The sequence below is a fragment of the Ochotona curzoniae genome, unplaced genomic scaffold, assembly GCF_017591425.1.
Source record: "Ochotona curzoniae isolate NIBS_2020 unplaced genomic scaffold, NIBS_Ocur_1.0 contig_66, whole genome shotgun sequence".
Classification (NCBI taxonomy): Eukaryota; Metazoa; Chordata; class Mammalia; order Lagomorpha; family Ochotonidae; genus Ochotona; species Ochotona curzoniae.
In genome coordinates this window covers 1290990-1312833 of record NW_024466512.1, presented here as the reverse complement: position 1 = coordinate 1312833, position 21844 = coordinate 1290990, and the positions used below count along the sequence as shown (strand labels likewise).

Genomic DNA, 21844 nt, shown 5'->3' with positions numbered 1-21844 from the left:
GAAGGCACACACATGCGCCCATAGGTGCAGGAACACGTGCAGGCACACACATGCACCCATAGGTGCAGGCACACACATGCGCCCATAGGTGCAGGAACACGTGCAGGCACACACATGCGCCCACACCCAGGCACAAAGTCCATCTATAAACAATGGATCACGGCATAAGTGCCTCTTGCAGGAGAGGCTGTGAAACAGCCCAGTGAGGACACTGCAGGGAGCTAGGCGAGGGTGCCCGGGGGCACCGCAAGGCCCAGTACCAGCCTCTCCTGCACTGGGGGTGACCAGCAACTGCAGCATGAAAGCCATAGGAAGGAGGGGGGTCCTGAATCCTGCAGACTTTCCAAGCCTCAAGTGGTCCCCAGACTGGAATCCTGTTCTGGCCCCAAGTGGCCCCTGCAGGCTCACTCTAGGACATGGTCAGCCCCCGACACCAACCAGCACTCGCTGTTTTCTCTGACCCTCTTCAACCAGACAGACCCCATGTGGCTCTACTGGCCCTTCTCCAGACGGGGTCAGAGCCCACCCAGAGAAGGTGAGGAGGTGGGCAAGAATGGCCCCCACTGAAATTTCTCCAGTGACCCACCACAACTAGTGCCAACCAGTGGGCCTCAGCCTGGGCTGCCAGCCACCCAGGGACCAGCCGGGATCCCTGCTCACCCTACCTTCTCACCTTGAGTGACCGGAGTTCCATCCCAGGACAGACCCAGGTCCTCAGTTCCACAGCCCTTCCCTGCCTGGAGCTAGGGGAAACAGAGATAAGCCAGAAGGAACCTGTCACCAACAGGTGTGTCTCCGACAAGGGGCTGCCATCCTGTGTCCTGCAGGACGGCCGGACCCCCGAGGGGCTGCTGGCCTTCCCTCCCTCACCTCCTCTCTCTCCCCGACCAGACCTCACAGTCTCCCAGAGCCCTTGCTCCCCGGCGGACTGCCCAAGGGGCTCGGACTCTGTCCGCATCTTCCCTGCAGGTGCAACCCCACAGAAGCAGGCGTCAGCTTGGGAGTCCTGCCAGGGGCTCAGGGAATACCAGGACATCCTGACCCCAACCTCCTGCTGCTGCACACCCAGGGGCAGCAGGGAGCAAACAGCTCTGGTCCTTAGCCCCGCGCCCCTGTGGGAGCCTCAAGGAGCCCCCGCATCTGGCCTGGCCCAGCCCAGCCCCAGACCTCCAGGGAGTGTGAACCCAGGAACAACAGCTCCCCATCTGCCTGTCCCTCTGCCTCAAATCAACAAGTTAAAAAATAACAAATACATAAATAAAGGTAGTGAGACGCCAGCAAAGGCCCCTGGCAGGGCACAAACCCTGCATGTCCCTCCGGAGGGGGAGGTCACCTCTCTCCCCTCCCTCTCCCCATCTTGAGGCCAATGTAAATGAGCTGCTCTGGGTAATTGCTTGAGGATGAGCTCATTTGCATACAATTAAGTGGCAGCACAGTGGTGCGGCTGGGAGTCCCCAGGTTCACTCCCCCTCACTTCCCGCAGCTTCCTGTTCCTGCCTGTGATCTGGGGGGACCGTGAGCAAAAACTGGTGCCTCCATAGGATCCAAAGAGGCCCCATTTCCACACTCAGCTCTGAGCATTTCCTCTCGTGGCCAGGACTGTGGCCAGAACACGTGGACATGGGTCAGCCCTCAAGTCCAAATGCCTGTTCTGTACAGAGCTGGCCCTCTGGAACATTCTGGAACCTCTGGAATCATTCAGGTCTAGATGAGGAGGAAAGGAGGCTGACCTTCCACCAGGGCCTGCAGCTGTCAGGAGAGACTAACGCCTTGGGAGAAGCAGGTCCTGAATACTGCATGGGATTCACAGCTGAAAACACCAGCTGCAAACGGTGTGCACTCCCTGGCCTTCCTAGCTGTGGAACATCGATGCCAGTGAGGGGAGAACAACATAAGCATAAAGACCTCGCCCACCGCTGCCTGTGCCCATGCCACCCAGCCCACTGCTGAGCAGCCAGCTGAGGGGTGGGACACATCTGCCCACAGCTGGCAGGAAGAGCTGTGGATGCCTTCTGACCACGGCCACCTGTCCAGAGCCAGGGCACAGCGCACCAATAGGTCACAGCCCCTGGGCGACCCTCAGCCAGCAGGGTCATGAGTTGGAGCTGCAGAGATGGGGCGAGAAGCCAGCCCTGCCCACGAGCCTCACCCGCACCCCAGGCTGCTAGCCCAAAGGGATGCAGACCCAGATTTGTCTGGCCCAAAGTCCTACCCTCAACACAGGATGACTTGGCCATAGCAGGTGACCTGGCAAAGCAAAGAACACAGAATAGGAGCCTATGCCAAGACAGCCTGGACCAGCCAAGGCAGTATGGACAAGGACGAGTGGAGGACAAGACTCTGAGGACCCCGTCTCTGCCACCATCCTGCCTTGGAGAGGGGAGGACTTCCTGGAGCCACCCCCGCCCCACGCCATGCAGCTGGTGCCAGGGCTGGCTAGAGCAGGGCAGCAGGTGCAGTTATGGGGGGCTGTGAGGCCCAGCAACATCAATTACAATTACTGGGATGATTCAATTACAGAGTTACACAGCATTCCGTCTGCAGGATGACGGAAAACATCGCACACGGACTCCGAGGCCACCTGACTGTGCGAGGGCCGCACCCCTCATCCAGTCCTGCAGAGGCAGAGGCCAGGCCCACAGGGCAAGGGCTGGCCCAAGGTTCCTGGCTTCCAACACAGGGGGCTGAAACGTGACCCTGGAGGGACCAGCACCCCTTCCTGTTCCTGCTCAGCTTGGGGGCAGGAAGGTCTGGCGCCACGGCATTCTGAGGGCGAAGAGCTGCCCAGGGCCAGCAGGAGTCAGCAACCATGGGGGTGGAATGGAGCCTAAAGCTGGGGGCAGGGCCAGCCCAGGCACAGAGGCAAGGCCACAGCAGAGTCCCGGGAACAGCCACTGCTGCCTGGCAGACGGTGCTTCACTCTCGGTTTCCTGCAAACACCGGACAGGGTCAGCCACACTGCGGTCACTCTTGGTCACATCCAACATTCCAGGAGCACGTCCCCCCAACAACCCAGATGCTCAGCGCCAGCAGGCTCCTCCCGGGCTGCTCCATGGCTGGGAGCAAACCGGACCCCTTAAAAAGGCTGGGGCCCGTCACAGTGGCTCAATTGATAATCTGGCCCTTGCAAGCACCAGAATCCTATATGGGCACTGGTTCGAGTCCCAGCTGCTCCACTTCCCATCCAGCTCCCTACTTTTAGCCCGAGAAAGCAGTAGAATATGGCCTAAAGCCTTGGAACCTTACACCTGCATAGGAGATCTGGAAGAAGCTCCTGGCTCCCAATCAGCTCAGTTCTGCCCATTGAGGAGTGAGCCTAGAGATAGGAGATATACTCATGAGATATACTCATTCTCTCTCTATCTCAATCTCTGTGTGTGTATCTATTTTAAGTAAATCCATTTAAACATGCAGGAGCCACTAGGAGAAGGACAGCACACCTCCAAACCATGGGTCCTTCCCAGGAGGTCTGCGAGGGGCGTCTCCAGCTCTCGGGGCTGACAGGACCCTGGCTCCAGAGTTTGCCCAGCTGAGCCTCCAGAGGCCTGGGCAGCCCCTCCCCCAGTGCAGTGCACCCCTGGGAACAGTCAGCCTGGGGTACCCCCAAGAAGAGACCAAGAGGTTAGGGAAATGAACGGGTGTGACCCAGGTCCTACGCCCAGGCCCCGCAGAAGGCCCACAGCCACTACCAGGTCACCTGCTCCACTCAGACAGCCACACCTGACCCCAGACACTTCCTAGGTCCCAGCCACGCCTACAGCTAGGGTCCCCAGAGGAAAAACATCCATGCAGGCCTCATGTCACCTCTAGAGACTCTGGGGTACCAGTCAGGGAGTCCTCCACAGCAGAGGGTCCTCCCCACGTCCAACTTTGACAGTTTCCCCAGGAATTCATCCTAGCATCTCTCAGCATCTCACCCCCTTAAACAGGAGACATCACAGGAAATGCCCTTCCCCCAGAGCAGTGTCCCCTGACACGGAGGCACCCCTTTCTACAAGGCTCCCTTCCCTTCCCTGCTCACATACATCACACACGCAGCCATACCCCAGGGCGTGGGCCCAGCTTGGGAAGTGGCACTGTGCCTCAGCTCCCAGGGGCCTGGGCAAGCAAGCATTCCATTCCAGAACAAACACCAGCACGTCTTCAAAGTTCACGGAGGAAAGAAAGCAGTCCCCCATATGGGGGTGCCCAGCACAAGCAGGGGCTAACAGTGGGACAGAGGCTGCCGGCGGCCTCGCCCGCACCCTGGGATCCAGCTTGTCCCAGGCAACTCCCCAGTAGCAAGCGGAGAGTGCAGATGGTACCTGGTACCTTGGGCGCCCAGAAGACCATCCTGGGAAAAGAGGAAAAAGGAATGCAGGAGTAAGGGGCAAGCCGGGCAAGTCCCCCGGTGGCTCTCCAGTGCCCAGACTCGGAAGATGAGGATGCAGGCTTGCCGATGGCATAGGCTGCCCTCTGACGCTTCCATCATCCGAACCCCAGTCTCTCCAAGGCTCCTGGAACTTCCAGCATGTCACATAGACTCTGTCCCCAAAGGACGCTCACATCCCTGCTCTGCTGGGAACACCAGCAGCATTCCACTGCACAAAGTACCTCCAGAAGTTCAAGTTCACCGCTTTTCTGACAGATCCCCCGAGTCCACACCAGAAGGCAGTGACTTCGGGCACCTTGCACCCACACAGCTCTCACTACGCACGTGCCATGAGAGAGGCCTGGGGCCAGCAACCCACTCTCTACCACAGCCCTCTCTCCATGCAGGCCGCTGGACCGACAGCTGACTGAATGAGGCTTGGTAACCATCCAAAACTCACCTGAGCTGAGTCCGCATGAACCTGAGCTAAGCCCTGATGGATCACAGTGGACTCCACCTGAGCTAAGTCCTCGTGGCCCACAGGGGACTCCACCTGAGCTAAGTCCTCGTGGCCCACAGTGGACTCCACCTGAGCTAAGTCCTCGTGGCCCACAGTGGACTCCACCTGAGCTAAGTCCTCATGGACCACAGGGGACTCCACCTGAGCTAAGTCCTCGTGGACCACAGGGGACTCCACCTGAGCTAAGTCCTCATGGACCACAGTGGACTCCACCTGAGCTAAGTAAGTCCTCGTGGATCACAGCGGACTCCACCTGAGCTAAGCCCTGATGGATCACAGTGGACTCCACCTGAGCTAAGTCCTCGTGGACCGCAGGGGACTCCACCTGAGCTAAGTCCTCATGGACCACAGTGGACTCCACCTGAGCTAAGTCCTCATGGACCACAGTGGACTCCACCTGAGCTAAGTCCTCATGGACCGCAGGGGACTCCACCTGAGCTAAGTCCTCGTGGACCGCAGGGGACTCCACCTGAGCTAAGTCCTCATGGACCGCAGGGGACTCCACCTGAGCTAAGTCCTCGTGGACCGCAGGGGACTCCACCTGAGCTAAGTCCTCATGGGCCACAGGACCTCACCTGAGCTAAGTCCCCGTGAACCACAGGACCTCACCTGAGCTAAGTCCTCGTGGACCGCAGGGGACTCCACCTGAGCTAAGTCCTTGTGGACCGCAGGGGACTCCACCTGAGCTAAGTCCTCATGGACCACAGGACCTCACCTGAGCTAAGTCCTCGTGGACCGCAGGGGACTCCACCTGAGCTAAGTCCTCATGGGCCACAGGACCTCACCTGAGCTAAGTCCCCGTGAAGCACAGGACCTCACCTGAGCTAAGCCCCCGTGAACCACAGGACCTCACCTGAGCTAAGTCCCCGTGAACCACAGGACCTCACCTGAGCTAAGTCCCCGTGAACCACAGGACCTCACCTGAGCTAAGTCCCCGTGAACCACAGGACCTCACCTGAGCTAAGCCCCCGTGAACCACAGGACCTCACCTGAGCTAAGTCCCCGTGGACCGCAGGACCTCACCGCAGTCACCCCAGCCCTGCACCTGCCGGCTGCTCCCAGCGCTGAGCCTCACCATGCAGGTTCCTCGGTTTTGTTTGCTCTACCAAACATCAAAAGAAAACAACTTCAGAAGGAGCTGGGCCAGAGCCAGCTGCCCTGATGCCATACCTGCATCTTCGGAAGACAGTCCTGCTGCTGTCACCTTGCCCCTTGGTGCCCCTGGACACAAGACTGAGACCCCCCGACCCTGGGCCGGAATCTCCACCGGGAGTAAGAGACCTCAGGACAGGACCCGACTCAGTCACACACAGGCCAGGCTGAGTTGATGCCAAGGAAACAGTACCAACGTTATACCCACAGCACCTCAGTATGGCATTCCGAGAGCCTGAGGGAGGACCCCCAGGCCACAGAGGACCTCTGATGCTGGGCTAGGGGTTCCCCAGGCACCCTGTAAAGTCCCTGGGGTTCTGCTGCCGTGGGGGGATCCCAAGTCCCTCTTCAGGGCTGCTTGCTTTCAAGAGCCAAGTCCAACATATAGCAGTGTCGGGCTCAAACCCACAGCTGACCTCTGCACCCAGCACACCATGGCCTGCTGGCCACCGGTGGCCTCCCCGCTTGCCACCCCCACCAGGGAGACAGCATCACAAAGCCAGCTGGCATCTCGAGAAGGTGTGAGAGGAGGCCAGCACCGCGGCATGGCACACCAGTCCCCATCACTGCTGGCAGCATCCCACATGGGCACCAGTTGGAGTTCCAGCTGCCTCACTTCCCTGAGAAATGAACAAATGCCCAAAGCCATGGGAGACCCACGTGGGAGACCCCGAAGACGCTCCTGGCTCCTGGCTTCCAATCGACTCAGTTTCAGCCACTGAGAATATTTGGGGAGTGAACCAGTGGAGAGAATCTCTCTCTCTCCTTTTTCTCTGTAACCTTACCTTTCAAAAAAAAAAAAATAAAATAAATTTTTAAGGGAAAAAGAGGGGTGTAAAAGAGAGACGGGAGAAGGCCTCACACAGCAGGCCAGCAGCACCAGCTCCTTCGGCTCTGGCCTCCTGTGGGATGAACGGTCCCGTGGTCCCAGGCGCAGCCCAGCTGCCTGCATCCCAGGCGGCTGACCGCGATGAGCTCCACGGGGCCCCAGAGCTGAGCAGCATGTTCTGGCAATGGCTCTGCAAGCAGGGCTGCTGGGGGAGTCTGCAGGGCCTCACTCAGGCAGCACTGGGAGCTGTTCACCTCCACGTGTGGTCACACAGGGCTCCCCACCTCCACAGACCTGCCAGGGAGGCAGGGGCTGGCAGAGGGACAGGGGCTGGCAGAGGGACAGGCGGGGCCGATCTCACCCCCTCCTGCTGGACCTGGGGCTTCTCCAAGGTTTCTTCCCACCCAAGACACAGGGGGAAAAGTCACCTGCTCTGGGAACCCACTGCCAGGCCTCCCTTGTTCCTTCCTGGTCAGGCCCCTAGGACTCGGCCCAGCATCAAGACAGGGAAGCAGTGTGCTGGCCTCATCGGCCCCTCTTGGAAACCGGGTGACCTAGCCTCGCAAAACACCCACACGTGGCAAGTTAGAGACTTAAAGCCTCCAGCCACAGCAGGTAGGCTAGATCCGCAACCACTAAGCCCAGCCTGTTGGCAGGCTTCAAGTTCAAGGGACGAGAGAAACCCAGGAGGGGCTTAGCAAGACTTAGCAGGGATATCGGCTTTCACGGCAGGCAGCAAGGGGCCCCGGCATGGGCAGGCTGGCACACTGGGCTCTGCTCAGAGCACATCGGTCACACGAGAGCCACTGCACACACCTCTGTCCTTCCTCGGGCACTGTGGAAAGGACAGCAGAACCAACTGCCCAGAAATGGTGGCCAGGAAATCTGCCCAAGGCCAAGGGTGAGCTCCGGCTGCTCTCTCCAGGAAACCCCCACCCAGGAACCACATCAAGACTGGATACACAGGCAGGGCCCACAGGTGAGGCCCTGATGGGGGACAGGTGACCAGGTCTGTGGCTCAGAGTCGTTGAGGGTGAGAGCAAAGAGTTTCCAGGTCTCAGTGGTTTGGCACTTCCGATGGCAGTGACCATGAGGGGGCAAGAAAGTAGCAAGGAGGACAGCGGGCTCCATCAGAGAACTAGGGTCAGGGCACTGGGCTGCCCTTCTGGAAAGACCTCGGGACAATGGCATGCGCGCTAACTGTGCTGTCAGAGAGGCTGGGTCCTGAGCAAAGGCAGCAGACGCTGGCGCTGCCAGGGGCCGAGAGTAGATACCCACCGCTGCCCTCAGGGTCAGGTGCACAGCCGGACCCTGGTTCAGGTCCACCCACATAGAGGCAGGAGGCAAGGCGAGCCCACAGGCAGATGCACAAGGACTCAGCCCAAGCTTTCAGTGTCCCAGTCTGTGCTCTGGACAGAAGCGCTGCTCACCGTTAGAGGCACCTGCCCCCACTGGCCAGCTAACCGCAGCTGACCATGGACCTGCCCCCACTGGCCAGCTAGCCGCAGGTGACGATGGACCTGCCCCCACCGGCCAGCTAGCCGCAGGTGACCATGGACCTGCCCCCACTGGCCAGCTAGCCGCAGGTGACCATGGACCTGCCCCCACTGGCCAGCTAGCGGCAGGTGACCATGGACCTGCAACTGGAAGACAACACTGCGTGGATGTCAGGGAACCCCTCTGCAGATCGGGGTCTCCCACAGAGAGAGCCCAGCAAGGGTGGACCAGGACAAGTCTTTAGATCTGTGGGCCTCCTTTCCAGAACTGTAACACTGAAATTCTCAGATACACACACACACACAGAAATATACACAACACACACAGACACACACAGAAATACACACAAACATACACACTCACAGACACAGATACACAGACACACACAGACACACACACAAACACACTCACACAGACACCAGGGAAAACCGCCCCAGGCACCAGCGCCCAGCACCCCAAGCCCTGGGCCCAACCAGGAAAGCGACCCCCGGGGGTGGGGAGTGTGCCTCCACAGCACGCATTGTCTTCTAAATGCACTGGCTTTTGGGCAATCTGGTGGCCGCATCCAAACAAATCATCCGTGAGGCCTCACTTCTCAATGCAATCAATAGAACATGCATTAAACGCTTAAACCCGACTCAGCGACCAGCCCAGACCCTCCCACGCACATCCAAAGTGGGGGCCCCCTCAGGCCCAGGCATCAGGGGACCCAGAGCGCGCTGTCTTCTCAGGGGAGGGAGGTTAGTCCTCCCGGCGGGTACTGGACTCCCGGCTGCAGAGAGCGTGGCCGCTGCCCTCCAGCCAGTCAGCACTGCCCAACTGGCCAAGGAGAAGCAGCTGGGGGACCCACCAGTGCGTAGGAGCCCACCAATAGATGCGAAGCCAGTCAGGGTCACGTGCATTGGCCAGCCCTAGCCCAACCTTCCCCAGTCTCCCCACAAATAAACACCAACACAGGGGACAGCACTGATTCCTTAATCAACAGTTAAAGAAGCAAATTGGATTTGCCCTATCACCACCCCAAAACAATTCATTGCAGACTGCAGTTATTGTCTTAAGTACAAGAAGGTTGTCCTATAGACTTGGCTGGATAATTTCATTTTCAAAGTATCTCTAAAATGTGACATCCCCCGGGATTTGTGGTTTTCTCCATCATTATATAACTGTAAACTTCTGGAGGTTAGAGATTGGATAATTCCTTTCAGCTGGACCTGTTCTCCAGGGCTCTCCAATGCCTCGCATCCTCAGACTCGCGGCAAGGGGCTGCCCGGAGCTGCCCAGGGCTGCCCGTCCAGCGCAGAGCCAGGCCCACGGCCCTCACCCTGACACGCACACCCAGCACCCACACCCAGCGTGTTGAGCGCGAGAACCTTGGCTTCCCTTCCCTTTCCACGAGGTCCGCCACCTCCATTGTCAGAGGAATTGTCAAAAAGCCACACCTCAGGCCACATCTACACTGGCCTGTGGGGACGGAACCCAGGACGAGGCCGAGTGCCGCGTCCCGCAAGGAGCGCCACGGAGGGGCCCCGCCGGAACCGCCAAAGCGAGGGGCAGCCAGCATCGGCAAGAGCGAGACGTCTCCCCCGACCTTTCCGCCCCACGCGTGATTTCTGAGTTGATTAACATCTCACCTCTGTGTTATGTTATCATAGCCTTTATGTTTTAATCCATTTTTTACACCATGGGAAAAGAAAAGCATCACTATTCTAGTAATCAAGTTACTCCTGTAAAATCCTAAATAAAATGAGAATTTTATTAAAGATATTTATCTTATACAACAAGAATAAAATCAATCTGCACTGCTGGCCCGGCATCCAGTTACAATAACATTAAAATATATTGTTTATTTGCAGGTGCGTCCATTTCTCTTCTCAGATTGGTCAACAGCAGCACGCACTGCCCTCAGCGTCAGACACGGAGGAGAGCACTTTTATTGTTAATCAATGCCAATCAATCCTGAGCCTTGGTGTTAAATAGGGATCAATACTGCCGGGCTGCAGATGAGAGCTGGTTTCAATTGGCGAGCCAACCTGCACAAGTTTTTAATCATAAGGTAAATCAAGACCCGGGACATAAGTCAGATGAATTAATATCGGCGGTGTAGGACCTCTCTTGCCACTGATCCAGCGCCAGGAAATTTCTGTCATATTTCATTATCACTCCGAGGGCCGCTGCAGGCTGCGTCCACGCGGCCTCCTCGCTGGAGACCACAGCGCCCCTCGCGCCGCACGGCGAGCCCACCACAACTGCAGGCGCCGCCGGTCCACCGAGTATCGTTACACGTATGCCCCATGAATCTCATTTTATGCGATTAAGATCCATAAAAATTCAATAGCTTTTCTTCTGCAATTCACATTTTACCTGGTGAAATATCATAAGAATTTCATTATCTTTGCAGCTGTTGCCTAGGATCAGGCAAAGGTTATTATCCCCTTCGAAAACACTATAGAATATGTACGAAAATGTCAGGAGGACTGGGCATTTAAAGCTTGATTTTTTAAAAGAAAAACACTGTCTGAAGTTTAGAATAAACTGTACTTGACATTTATGTACCATGATGCATTTCTTGGTAAACTGATTTTGCAAGGGAATTCTTTGAATTCGACTCTGTGACTGGATTGTGGAAGGAAGAGGGGGAGACAGGGTGGGAGGTTGGGGGGCAGCGGTGGGATGGAGAGGGAGGGGGAGGCGGCGAGCCAGAGGAGCGGTCCCAAACCAGAGCCCTCCGGCGTGTGCGTGTGCCACGTAGCATTTCTTAACCTTTCCAGTCACCAGCCGGGGACGCTGACTCCAGGAACCCTAGGCGCGGGCCAGACCCTAACCCTGAGGCTCCTGCAGGCCCGCCCCGAGCACACTGGGAGCACAATGGCCAGCGCAAAGGCTCGGTAAATCACGGGGCCTGCACAGTCCCCTAGCCTGCACTGCCCGGCTTCCATCTATGATGATAAATTAGCATTAGATGGAACCTAATGAGTTTACTAAACATTTGGGATTTGTGCTAATAAACTGGCTGGCTGTGAGCTAGCACAGCGAGGCGCAGTCCCCCAGCTCTCTCTTATCTCTAACATGACACGCTTCCAATCTGCGATCAATTCATCATCCGACACCATTGTACATTCTTCACAAAAAGATAATTACTGCCTGCCCGCGTCACGACGCTCCTGCTTCCTGGGAGCCACGAGTCTTGGTAGCAGCACTGTCACACTTCCCTCAAGCCCCACGGCACAGCTCCATCCGTGTTCATGATTTTCACCCAAACAACTTGCTAACCAAACCGCGAGGAGGGGCCCACAGCTGGCAGCATCCCGTCTGTGGCGCTTGCACGGTCAGGGCAGGCCGCTGGGCACGCGGAAAAGCACGCACTCGTGGGAAGACAGGTCTCCATTTCACACACACACACACACACACACACACACACACACACACACACACTCTCCGGTTCCCGCCTCTGATTTGTTCAACACAGACCGGGGATGACAGTAAACCAAGTGACGTCACGGGGAAGCAATCGACGCATGATTAAAAAGGCCAGAGCTGTTTCCCAGTCACAAGGCCTCGCTGTGTCCCGACTATCACCTCCTGCCACTCCACTCCGCCACGGTCAGCCCCGGTGGACCCGCTGCCCGAGACAATGGCACCTAGCACTGCCATGGCCTAGGAAACGGGGGCCGACGGGCTGAAGGCTTGGAACGAGGTTCTGCATGCTGTGGTTTCCGGGAGCCACCTCGGGCTCTGAGGCGGACAGCTGTGACACCCAGCCGGGACGCAGTCGGGGCGCTCCCGACCGCGGGACTGGCCATCGCCCGGTCAGGATTTTCCTTAAAGTGAGATGCACACTCCAGCTTTGCTTTATTCATGATCACGCAGGAAAGTGTTTTTAAACCTACAAAGCAAATCTATGTTTCATAATATTCTGATCCAAGGCAAGTTTATTTTGACTTTAAAGCCTGTTCTCAGATTGTGGCTGCCTCGCTGTGCTGTGGGAGAGGGCAGCACGTCCGGTCTGAGGACCTGGTGACCGACAGAAGCGGGAGAGGGCCGGTGGGCTGGCGGGGGCTCAGGGAGGGGCGGATCACCCCGGAGCTGCAGCCTTGAGGGGGACCCTGGCTGCTCACTGACTTGCATAACTCATTTATTTGTTCAAAGTAGTGATCTTTGGGGAAAGGGCTGTTATATTTAGAACCTGCTTGTCAAATTTAATAAATGGTAGTGGCTGGCGTTCCCTGCTCTCCTCCCCACCCCCGCGAAAGCACTTTGCCAGGTCCCCGCACCCTTCCCTGGGGCCCGCACCCGCGGCGGACCCACGGCAGCCCACATCTCAGGGACTAATGGCTGGTGCCCAGTGGCCGGATCAGGCCAGTGACCCCGGACGGTGGGGACAGGCCGCATGTCCAATCCAATCCTCCGCTTGTTTCCTGACCCAATCTTCCTCGTGTCAGAGGACGAATCGCTTCATTGAGAACATGGAAATGGACGGGGAGTCCCCTTTGCCAGCGTTTCCAATAACCAAATATCAAGGAGAGAGGCTGGCAGGGGCCCACGCCGGCCCGGCACACTGATCTGATTTACCCACCTTTCCTAATGCGAAACAAATGCCGTGGGTGTGAATACTTCACTATAAAAACCCTCGCATTGCCCTGTCTCATATTAAATACCACATATAACTCAGCAGGTTTTATGTTGTGTTTTACTGTCAGCAATGGCTAAAGCTAGCCTAACATTTTGTTTGGCAATTAGGAAAATTTGTAGTTTACTTTATTAAACCAAAAAAGCCAACATCTACACCGAACGCCGGTTCATTACGCTTTCACGCCATGGCACAGAGCACTGGCCTCCCCGACGACTTGTCTGTTCCAGCCAACGCTCTTTCAATGTTCCAAAAGTACGTAGGAACTACATCCCATCCCAGAACAAGTACAATGGTGGCATATCACTTAAATACACTTTTCAACATCATGTTCAAGTGCTGTCACTGCTTTGCAAAGGAGCCAAATGCTGACAAATACAAAGAGGTGGGACGTGCCGACTTCCAGGAGCCACGGGAGCCCCCCGGGTGACATCCGAAAGGGCCAGCAGGACCCCCCCACACACACCCAGACACCCCAAGAAGGTGGAGGCACCGCCCAGAACCCCAAGCCAGCCCAGTGAGCCACGCAGCCACGGGAAGACACGGAGAGGTCAGGAGTGGATGGGAGCAGCCCCGAGAAGCAGCCGGCAAAGGGTGACACAGCTAACAGGGCGTGCCAACTGCAGCGTTAAAGGATGCAGTCTTGCTGGGGCACTCGGGAGCAGTAAGACTGCCCTGAATGTTGCTGCTGGGGAGGTGGGGGTGGCAAACGCCTGCCATGGTGTGCCGGTGGAAACCCACAGGATGTGCCACTAGAGCCGAGCCCCTGTAGACCCGCGAGCTTCAGTGAATCTGAACGTATCGGTGTTGGTGCAACTATGATGAGCAGCTCATGCCAGGGCAGATGTCGGCACCAGGGGCACCGGGAGGGGGCACAGGACCTACGTCCTCCAAGCTCTTCTGTTCAGAAAGTAAACACCCACAGTACATCAGCTCTATACTGGACGCAGAGGCGGCAGCACCCAGCGAAGGGCACCCTGCTGCTGTGGCTGCGGGGCCGTGGCTGCGGGGCCTCGGGGGTGGCCCCATCCTTCCACGGAGTGGTGCCTGTGGTACCGAACGGTACCAGAGCGGGCCTCTGTGCTGTGCTGCCTGCCAGCCTGGCCTCTGGGTTCCTGCTTGCCACGTCTGCTGAGAGCTCAGGGGTGCCCACCCTAACCTGAGGACTGCCTCCCTCCCCACCACCACAACCAGGCTGCAAGAAGCGCCCAGAATGACCAGCAGAGCTTTGCTGGACATTCCTTAAACAAAAGGGGAGCCTCTTCTGAGTCCTGGCGATCCTGCTCAGACAGACCTCGGCTCAGACACCAGCCAAGGGGCCACGGTGCCACCTGCTTGTGCCCACACTCGGTCCCATGCTACATACAGGTCCACAGGATTCAGGCCTGCAGCAGCCGCCAGCGGCTCTGAACCAGCCAGGCCCGCCATCTCTGTCCAGGCTTCCCGCCTGGATGAGAACTTAGAGGAACCAGGAGGGAGGACCCCCGTTTTGCATGAACCCACAGAGGGGACCTGCACATGGATGGACGGGGCCCCATGGTCAAGGCTCGCGCTTGCCCCTTGCTGAACCCGACAAGACCAGGGTGGACGTTATCAGAGCCTTAAACACTGCCAAAGTGTGCTGTGCAGCTGGCTGTAACATGGCACCCCGCCCCCACTGCGAAGGTGGGGGTGGGAGGAGAGGAGAGAGCCAGCTAGCTCGGGGGAGGGGCAGCTGGACAGAAGCTGGCCTCCTCCCCAGATGTGGGGCTGCTCCCAGGGCCCCCAGCAAGGACTCACTGGAGCCGCCTCCTTCCTCTCTGTCCTGCCGCAGCCCAGCGAGCGCCCCTTCCTCTGGCCACATGGTAAACTCATTTCCTAGCGGCTGGCTGGGAAGGCCGTGGCCCCTCTGCTGTGTGGAGATGATGCTCTCCGGGCACCGCGTGAATTTTGAGTGTTTTCTGGCCGAGCAACTGGCAGTGGAGGAGTCGGAGAGGCAGCTCTCTCGCTGGTTTTGTTTTTAAAGGGAAAGGGAAGTGAGTCAGAAGCAGCAGCCGGCTTCCCTCCAGCCCGCCCCCTGCACACCGCGCTGCTGCTCGTGGAGTTACTGGCAGATTTATGGCACTCACCATCTTGACACACACGATGGGCTGTTTTCTGAATAAATAGCTGGGGAGCACATTCTTTTCAATTTCTACAATGTAATGACTGCTACTCACCCCCAAAGTCTAAAAAGCTTATAAAGTGCAATGGTAACAAACCTTTAACCCATAAAACCCCTCCACTCGACTCTCCGCCGTATGGCCAGCATAATGCCTTGTTCTGTAGTGTCTGACCGCAAGCATTTTGGGGGAGATTTGCTCTGAAGATAAACAAACAAGAGGCGCTTGTGCTCGGGGCGCTGGGGGTGAATGGCTCCCATTTTCTCGGCGCGCCAGCTCCAGGAGCTGTGCCCAGCGCAGGTTAGGCACCTGGAGCTCTCCCTTCCTGTGCCTTAGAGTCAGTCACTTCCTGTCTGGGCATTTCCATCACGGGAGCCTGGAATTTTTCGCTGCTCCGATGTGCCTCCCGTTGCTGCTGATAAATTATTCACCATCTTTGAAAAGTAACCGAAAATGACCACGCGGCGCCTGCCGCCCCCACCTCGCCGTGACCGCCGCGCCCCTGGCTGGTGGCTGCACGCTCGGACAAGGCCGGCCTCTCCCGCTCCCCTCGGCGTCACGAGCAGGCCTCTGGCCAGCCCCAATTATCTGCTGGTGCACAGAGTAATTATCCGCTTCCTGTAAGCATGCGTACCAGAACTCCGAGTTTGGACGGCTTTCCACGAGGTAATCCAATTCATCCATGCCATCCTAACACAATTACAGGCTCTGCCACATCTTTGCTCTTCACCTGATAAGGCTGCCGCAGAGGCGCGGATGGTTTACGTCAACCCACCTCCTGAAGTATAGCTTCTGACAGCCCGCTCCTGGCCCCTCCCCTCCTCCAGCCCCTGCACTTCCATAGCCGCCTGCCTGCTGCTGCTGCTGTCCCTGCTGCTGCCCAGCCCTGGCAGGCAGCACCAGGCACCCCTGGCCCTCGCAGCAGCAGCAGCAGCAGCCGAGGGGGACCCGGAGTCCGAGTAGGCACGAGGCTTGTCTGAAAACCCGGTTTTCGGCTGCCCCGGCTGCTGAGTCCGCGTCCAGGCCAGGCAGCCCCCAGTCTGCTCAGGTCTCCCCAGGGCCTGGATCAGACTCCGACAGGCACCCTGAGCCCAGTGGTGGCCCCCCGGTGACAGTGCATGCTCCAGTCCTGGAGCAGCGGAGGGGGTGGAGTGCAGCTAGGGGCAGAAGCAAGCACACACAGCAGGCACTGTTCCCGGCCGCTCCTTCCGAAAAATGAAAGCGCGTCCTTGTGGCCCAACAGAATGTCTCTTCCTTGTCTGTTTATTTTCTGAAGTTTATGGGAAAAAAACTGCGAAGGGATGAATGAACGCGGTGAACTTTTTGCCTCTCTGCACCAGCGTGCCAGGGAATAAAACAGCCATTCACACCTGAGCCCGGCGCAGCCAGCCGGAGCCACTGCCAGCCAGAGGCACTCTGCAGCCACAGCCATTCATCCCAAGGCGCTTCCATGTTGCCATACTGCTGGCCAATATTTTCCCTTCTCCCATGTCCCGTTGCATTAAAACAGACCCTGACCCCAGCTGCCTCGGGCCAGTAAGCACCCCGGGTTCTCCAGCCACATCACAGCCCCGTCTCCCAGAAAACCCACGGAGGAGAAATGACCAGCAAACGGCACTGTTGTCATTGCATTATGCAGACGCAATGACGACTTGTCATTTAAGAAGTTAATACAGAGCCTCCTCACTGCAGGTTATCCAAATGCTGCTGAATAGAAAACCTTGGATCCCTAAATGATGTGTAATTAAAATTATTTTTAAAATCCTTCTTGACAGGCCGGGGCTTAGCCAAAATGTAAATGACATTAAAGAAGACAATGAATTTAATTTTATTTAATGTCCCTTTTTGCAGAGCCTCATTTACATAGCATTTTTAACAAAAGCGTTGACCTTATAAATGCTGGCATTTGTACAGCTTCTGCGGAGTCGGATTTAATCACGCTCGTGCAAAGCCATGAGGGAGGGAGTGCAAGTTCCCTGCTTGGAGATGGAGTCAGAATGAAAACACTGGGACTGGTCAAATGTTTATCCTCCCTGCCTCTGAAAACAGCCTGACAAGAAGATGTAAAGGACTGGGGAATAGCCCAGCGCTGTTTGCAAGGCTTGGTAATAATCATACATAATCGTTTGGAAATATAGCTAATAAAAAATATAATGAGTGTTCAGCAAAATCGGCATTAGGCCCAAATTACATGATATTAATACTTGAACAGGTGCAGGAAGGCGCTTTAAATGAGGTAAATGAATAAAATGTCCCAGAGCACAACTGTGTGTGCTGACAAAAAGTCAATGCCATGAATAATTCAGCAAGCAGGACTGCCGGCGAGGTCGGCTCTTTGACCTTTGTGACAGGAAGTGAAAGGAAACACTGTTGACTAAAAAAAAAAAAAGGGGGAAAGAAAGAAAGAAAAGAAAATCTCCACTCTGCCCGGACTCCCATCCTGCAGTCACTTTAAAGGTATAAGCCTAAAACACGCAAATGACTCCGAGTGGGGCGGGGTTGCGGTGGTTTCGGGGCGCACAGCAGAGGCCATGGTCACCCCACTGAAAGATAAATGTGAAATTGCGGGCAATAAGAGGTTAAGCAAATAACACTCCTTTACAGCCTCACGTCAATTATGTATAAAAATTTGAGGTCAGCTCAAAAGTATTTCAGAACCCACAGGGTTGAAATTTTCTAACAGCTGTTCAATATGACAAAACTTCACACACACACACCACCTTCCCTCCACTCCCCCCACCAAAGAAAAGGAAGAAAAAAAAAAACAAAAACTAAAGCTATTCCAAACTCTGTATGAAGGAAAATGGGATAAACAGATGTCTGGCTTCCAGACAGGAAAGTAGGACAGACTTGGAATGATAAGTCCCCCAAACTCTATAGACTGGTGCCAGATTTACTGGGGAGGGGGCACTGCCTGCCGCAGAGACGCCAGCAAGCAGGACGCAGGAGACGGTGCCATCTGGAACCGCCCCGCCGAGCTGCTCCAGGCACCCGCGTGCTGCCCACCCCGCACACCCAGCCCCTGCGTCTGTGCCCCAGCAGCCGCCCACCGCCCCCCACTCCACCCCAGGTGGCAGCGGTCAGTCCTCACAGGCCGGGCACACGGGGCAAGGCAACAGGATGCTGCTTCTTGGGAAGCAGACTGGCACGGCACAGGCAAGCAAAGTGAGCCAATGCGTGGGTCTGGTTCAGCGGCTCCGCCGACATGCTGTAATCACTCGCAGCCCTTGGAATGCACGCTGAAACAGGAGAGATTTATCTGCTCCTAGCTGGGAGATGTGGACAATGGTGTCCCTAACGAAGACCAGCTGCTTTAGTGTTTTCCCAGAAAACATTATTCCATGAGGAAAATGATACTCCCATGCTCTGCATGTGTGTGCTGGGCCGTGTGCATGTGTGTGCATGGCTGTGTGTATGTGTGTGCAGGGCCGTGTGCATGTGTGTGCTGGGCCGTGTGTGTGTGTGCTGAGCCATGTGCATGTGTGTGCAGGGCCGTGTGCATGTGTGTGCTGAGCCATGTGCATGTGTGTGCATGGCTGTGTGTATGTGTGTGCAGGGCCATGTGTATGTGTGTGCAGGGCCATGTGCACGTGTGTGCAGGGCCATGTGCATGTGTGTGTAGGGCCATGTGCATGTGTGTGCTGGGCCGTGTGTATGTGTGTGCTGAACCATGTGCATGTGTGTACATGGCTGTGTGTATGTGTGTGCAGGGCCATGTGTATGTGTGTGCAGGGCCATGTGCACGTGTGTGCAGGACCATGTGCATGTGTGTAGGGCCATGTGCATGTGTGTGCTGGGCCGTGTGCATGTGTGTGCTGGGCCGTGTGTATGTGTGTGCTGAACCATGTGCATGTGTGTGCGTGGCTGTGTGCATGTGTGTGCAGGGTTGTGTGCATGTGTGTGCTGAGCCATGTGCATGTCTGCGCTGAGCCATGTGCATGTGTGTGTGCATGGCCGTGTGTATGTGTGTGCTGAGCCATGTTCATGTGTGTGTGCATGGCCGTGTGCATGTGTGTGCAGGGCCGTGTGCATGTGTGTGCTGAGCCATGTGCATGTGTGTGCTGGGCCACATTCATGTGTGTGCATGACCACGTTCGTGTGTGTGCATGGCCATGTTCATGTGTGTATGGCCACGTACATGTGTGTGCATGGCCACGTTCATGTGTGCACAGGGCCATGTTCATGTGTGCGCAGGGCCATGTTCATGTGTGTGCACACGTTCTCTACCCCCATCAGGGCAGCTTCCCTTCACCTGCTCTTGGCCTCCACAGGCCATGTCTGACAGTCTGCTGTGCTGTCTACTCCCTGGCCAGACTTCCTACCTGACTTCCTAAGCTGTTCCGTTATTGCGGACACACAGTGGCAGAATTCCATCTGAGGAGCTATTTAAAAAAAACAAACCTGTATTCCTGGCAATGTTTTATCAGAAAGCGTAGAAGGCCTACCCACTGAATTAAAAGGGCTCTGTTCTGGGTGCCACCTTCACTTCGTCCCCTTTTGCTAACTGAGGCGTCACCCATGCCACTCCTAAGTATGAATGCTTCTGCAGCAACCTGCACTGTGTAATTGATTGACACAAGGCACCGTGTCTCTGCAATGACAGCAAGGAGCTCCCGTGCCCGTGCCGCATCCAGGCGTGGGGCCGCGCCGTGTGGGTGAGAAGCAACGTGGGCCCATTGATCTCAATTCGGGCTGGAATTATTGGTTTATATCCTCAGGACAAATAGGCCTTATCTGGTCAGAACCTGCTAAATGCATCCGAGGCCACAGGAGCAGAAAGCTCAAGGCACATCATTCTTTCTTACGCCAACTAACCGAGGCGCGCCACCACCAGCACCGACCCCTGTACCGCCTCGCCAGCCTGCCAGACGCTCACTGTTGGGGGAACCCACGCGCCCCAGAAGGGCCTGCCGATATGAAACCGAAACACATCTCCGCTGGCCACGTGTGCATCCCTTGCAAGGGCAGTCCCTCCTCTGTGCTTCCCTGCCCCTGCTTGGCACTACGGGCCCTGGCAAGCACTCCTGCCTGTACTTTCTTCCCCTTTTACAAATGCGCCTTAAGCTGGAGCCAGAACCAATACTGCCATCATTCCACAGGGCTTTACAGCAAGCTACAAAATGCTAATAGTTATTTTGGCGTTGTAAGTGACAGCTCTCGTAAGCATTCTAAAACCATACGTCGTGTTTGTCATTACATGCAACTATTCTTACCTTAAAATCCCTAACATGGAAAGGTGATTAAAATCCCTATAAAATCGTCCATCTCTTTGAATTTAGAATCAGAGCAGATTTTTCATCAATAATTAAGACCTCCAAAGCATTTCTACCAAGCACAAATGGAGCCTCAACCCTCCTTATTCAAATAAACATGGTAAACCCATTAACCAAATGTTTTCACATTGTCCCCTCCCCTCAAGCTTCTAGAATATCAAATGGTCACACGCTTCTCCTCGGCCAGAGGTCTGCATGGTCCCAGCACATAGTTTAATTAACCAAATGCAAGGCAACAGTGACCCAGACAAGAACTAAAGAACAGATCTCTGCACAACTGGAGGGAACAAACCCCCGCCACCCCCACCCCCTGTGATTAAAAACCGACTATCAGAAGTTACTTGCTAGCTCGGTACTCAGCAAGCATAAGCCCAAAGTGATTCAGGGAAGACAGCACCCAAAATGTGAGTCGATCCAACACGGCTACTTCATTAGGAAGGAATGCTAAAAATCTCGCAATTTCAAACCCCAAGTCGTCTTCTGAGATTCACCAACACCACGCGCTCGACACGCGTGACACAATCTGCCTTTTCCACGCTCTCCCACTCGCGGGATTCCAATAGCTGCTCAGCCACTTCCAACCATCAAACATAAACACATACAATGAATTCTGTGATAACAATTCAAGGCTGTGATTTCCATAGCCACACCACCAAACACAAATATGATTTACATCGATTTCTTGTGGTTGGAGCTCCACAAAGTGTTGGACTTGCTCTCCAGTGCCTGAGTGACGGCCACAACTGGTCAACCCTATTTGATTACTAATAAGAGAGTCGCCCCTTCTGTCAGATACCGTACATTCTCCACTAAGCAAACAGCTATTCCAGCTACTCAAACATTAGCACTGCTCTCCATCGGTGGCACATATTTCTTCAGGCTTAACTCAGGGAGTTTTTCCGGCTTTAATTTTTCAGACACTGGACAGGGAAGTTCATGATCAAAAGATAACTTTGTAATGAAAGCTGCTGAAATTCAACTCCTCTCCCAAACAGTCTAACCTCTGCTTCACGAATCTGGTGTCGTATGTGCGGGTCTAACCACTGACTGGCACCAACTTCAAAATCCCCAGTCACTGGGCCTTCCGCCGCTTGCCATTGTTGGGGAGAAAGACTCCCTCCTCCTCCTCCCCCTCCACTCCTGTCACCACCAAGCCTGGTGCGCTTGGGAGAGGGGCCTCGCTGCAGTTTCTGCAACTAAACCAACAGCCAAGAGGCACATTAGCCCTGTCAGGACCGATGGCTGGCCCTGTGGTGACACTGCTCAAGCAGGATGGCCTGGGTCAGAAGAGCCGAGGCCAGTGGAAAGAACGCATACAGCCCTCTAGTCAGGGAGACCTATGCCGGAACCGCAACCAGCATGTGTAATTAGTTTCAATTACGACAACTTTGCTTTGTTAGTTACATATTTGCTACTTGACATACAACGACAGCCACAATTGGAAAAAAAATTAG

General features: G+C 55.8%; 1 protein-coding gene across 12 annotated transcripts in view; it reads right to left on the bottom strand.

Annotated features, from left to right (window-relative positions):
* Nucleotides 1–21844, bottom strand: part of EBF3 (EBF transcription factor 3) — a 114296-nt gene that overhangs the window by 85625 nt on the left and 6827 nt on the right. The gene's annotated exons all lie outside the window — the stretch shown is intronic.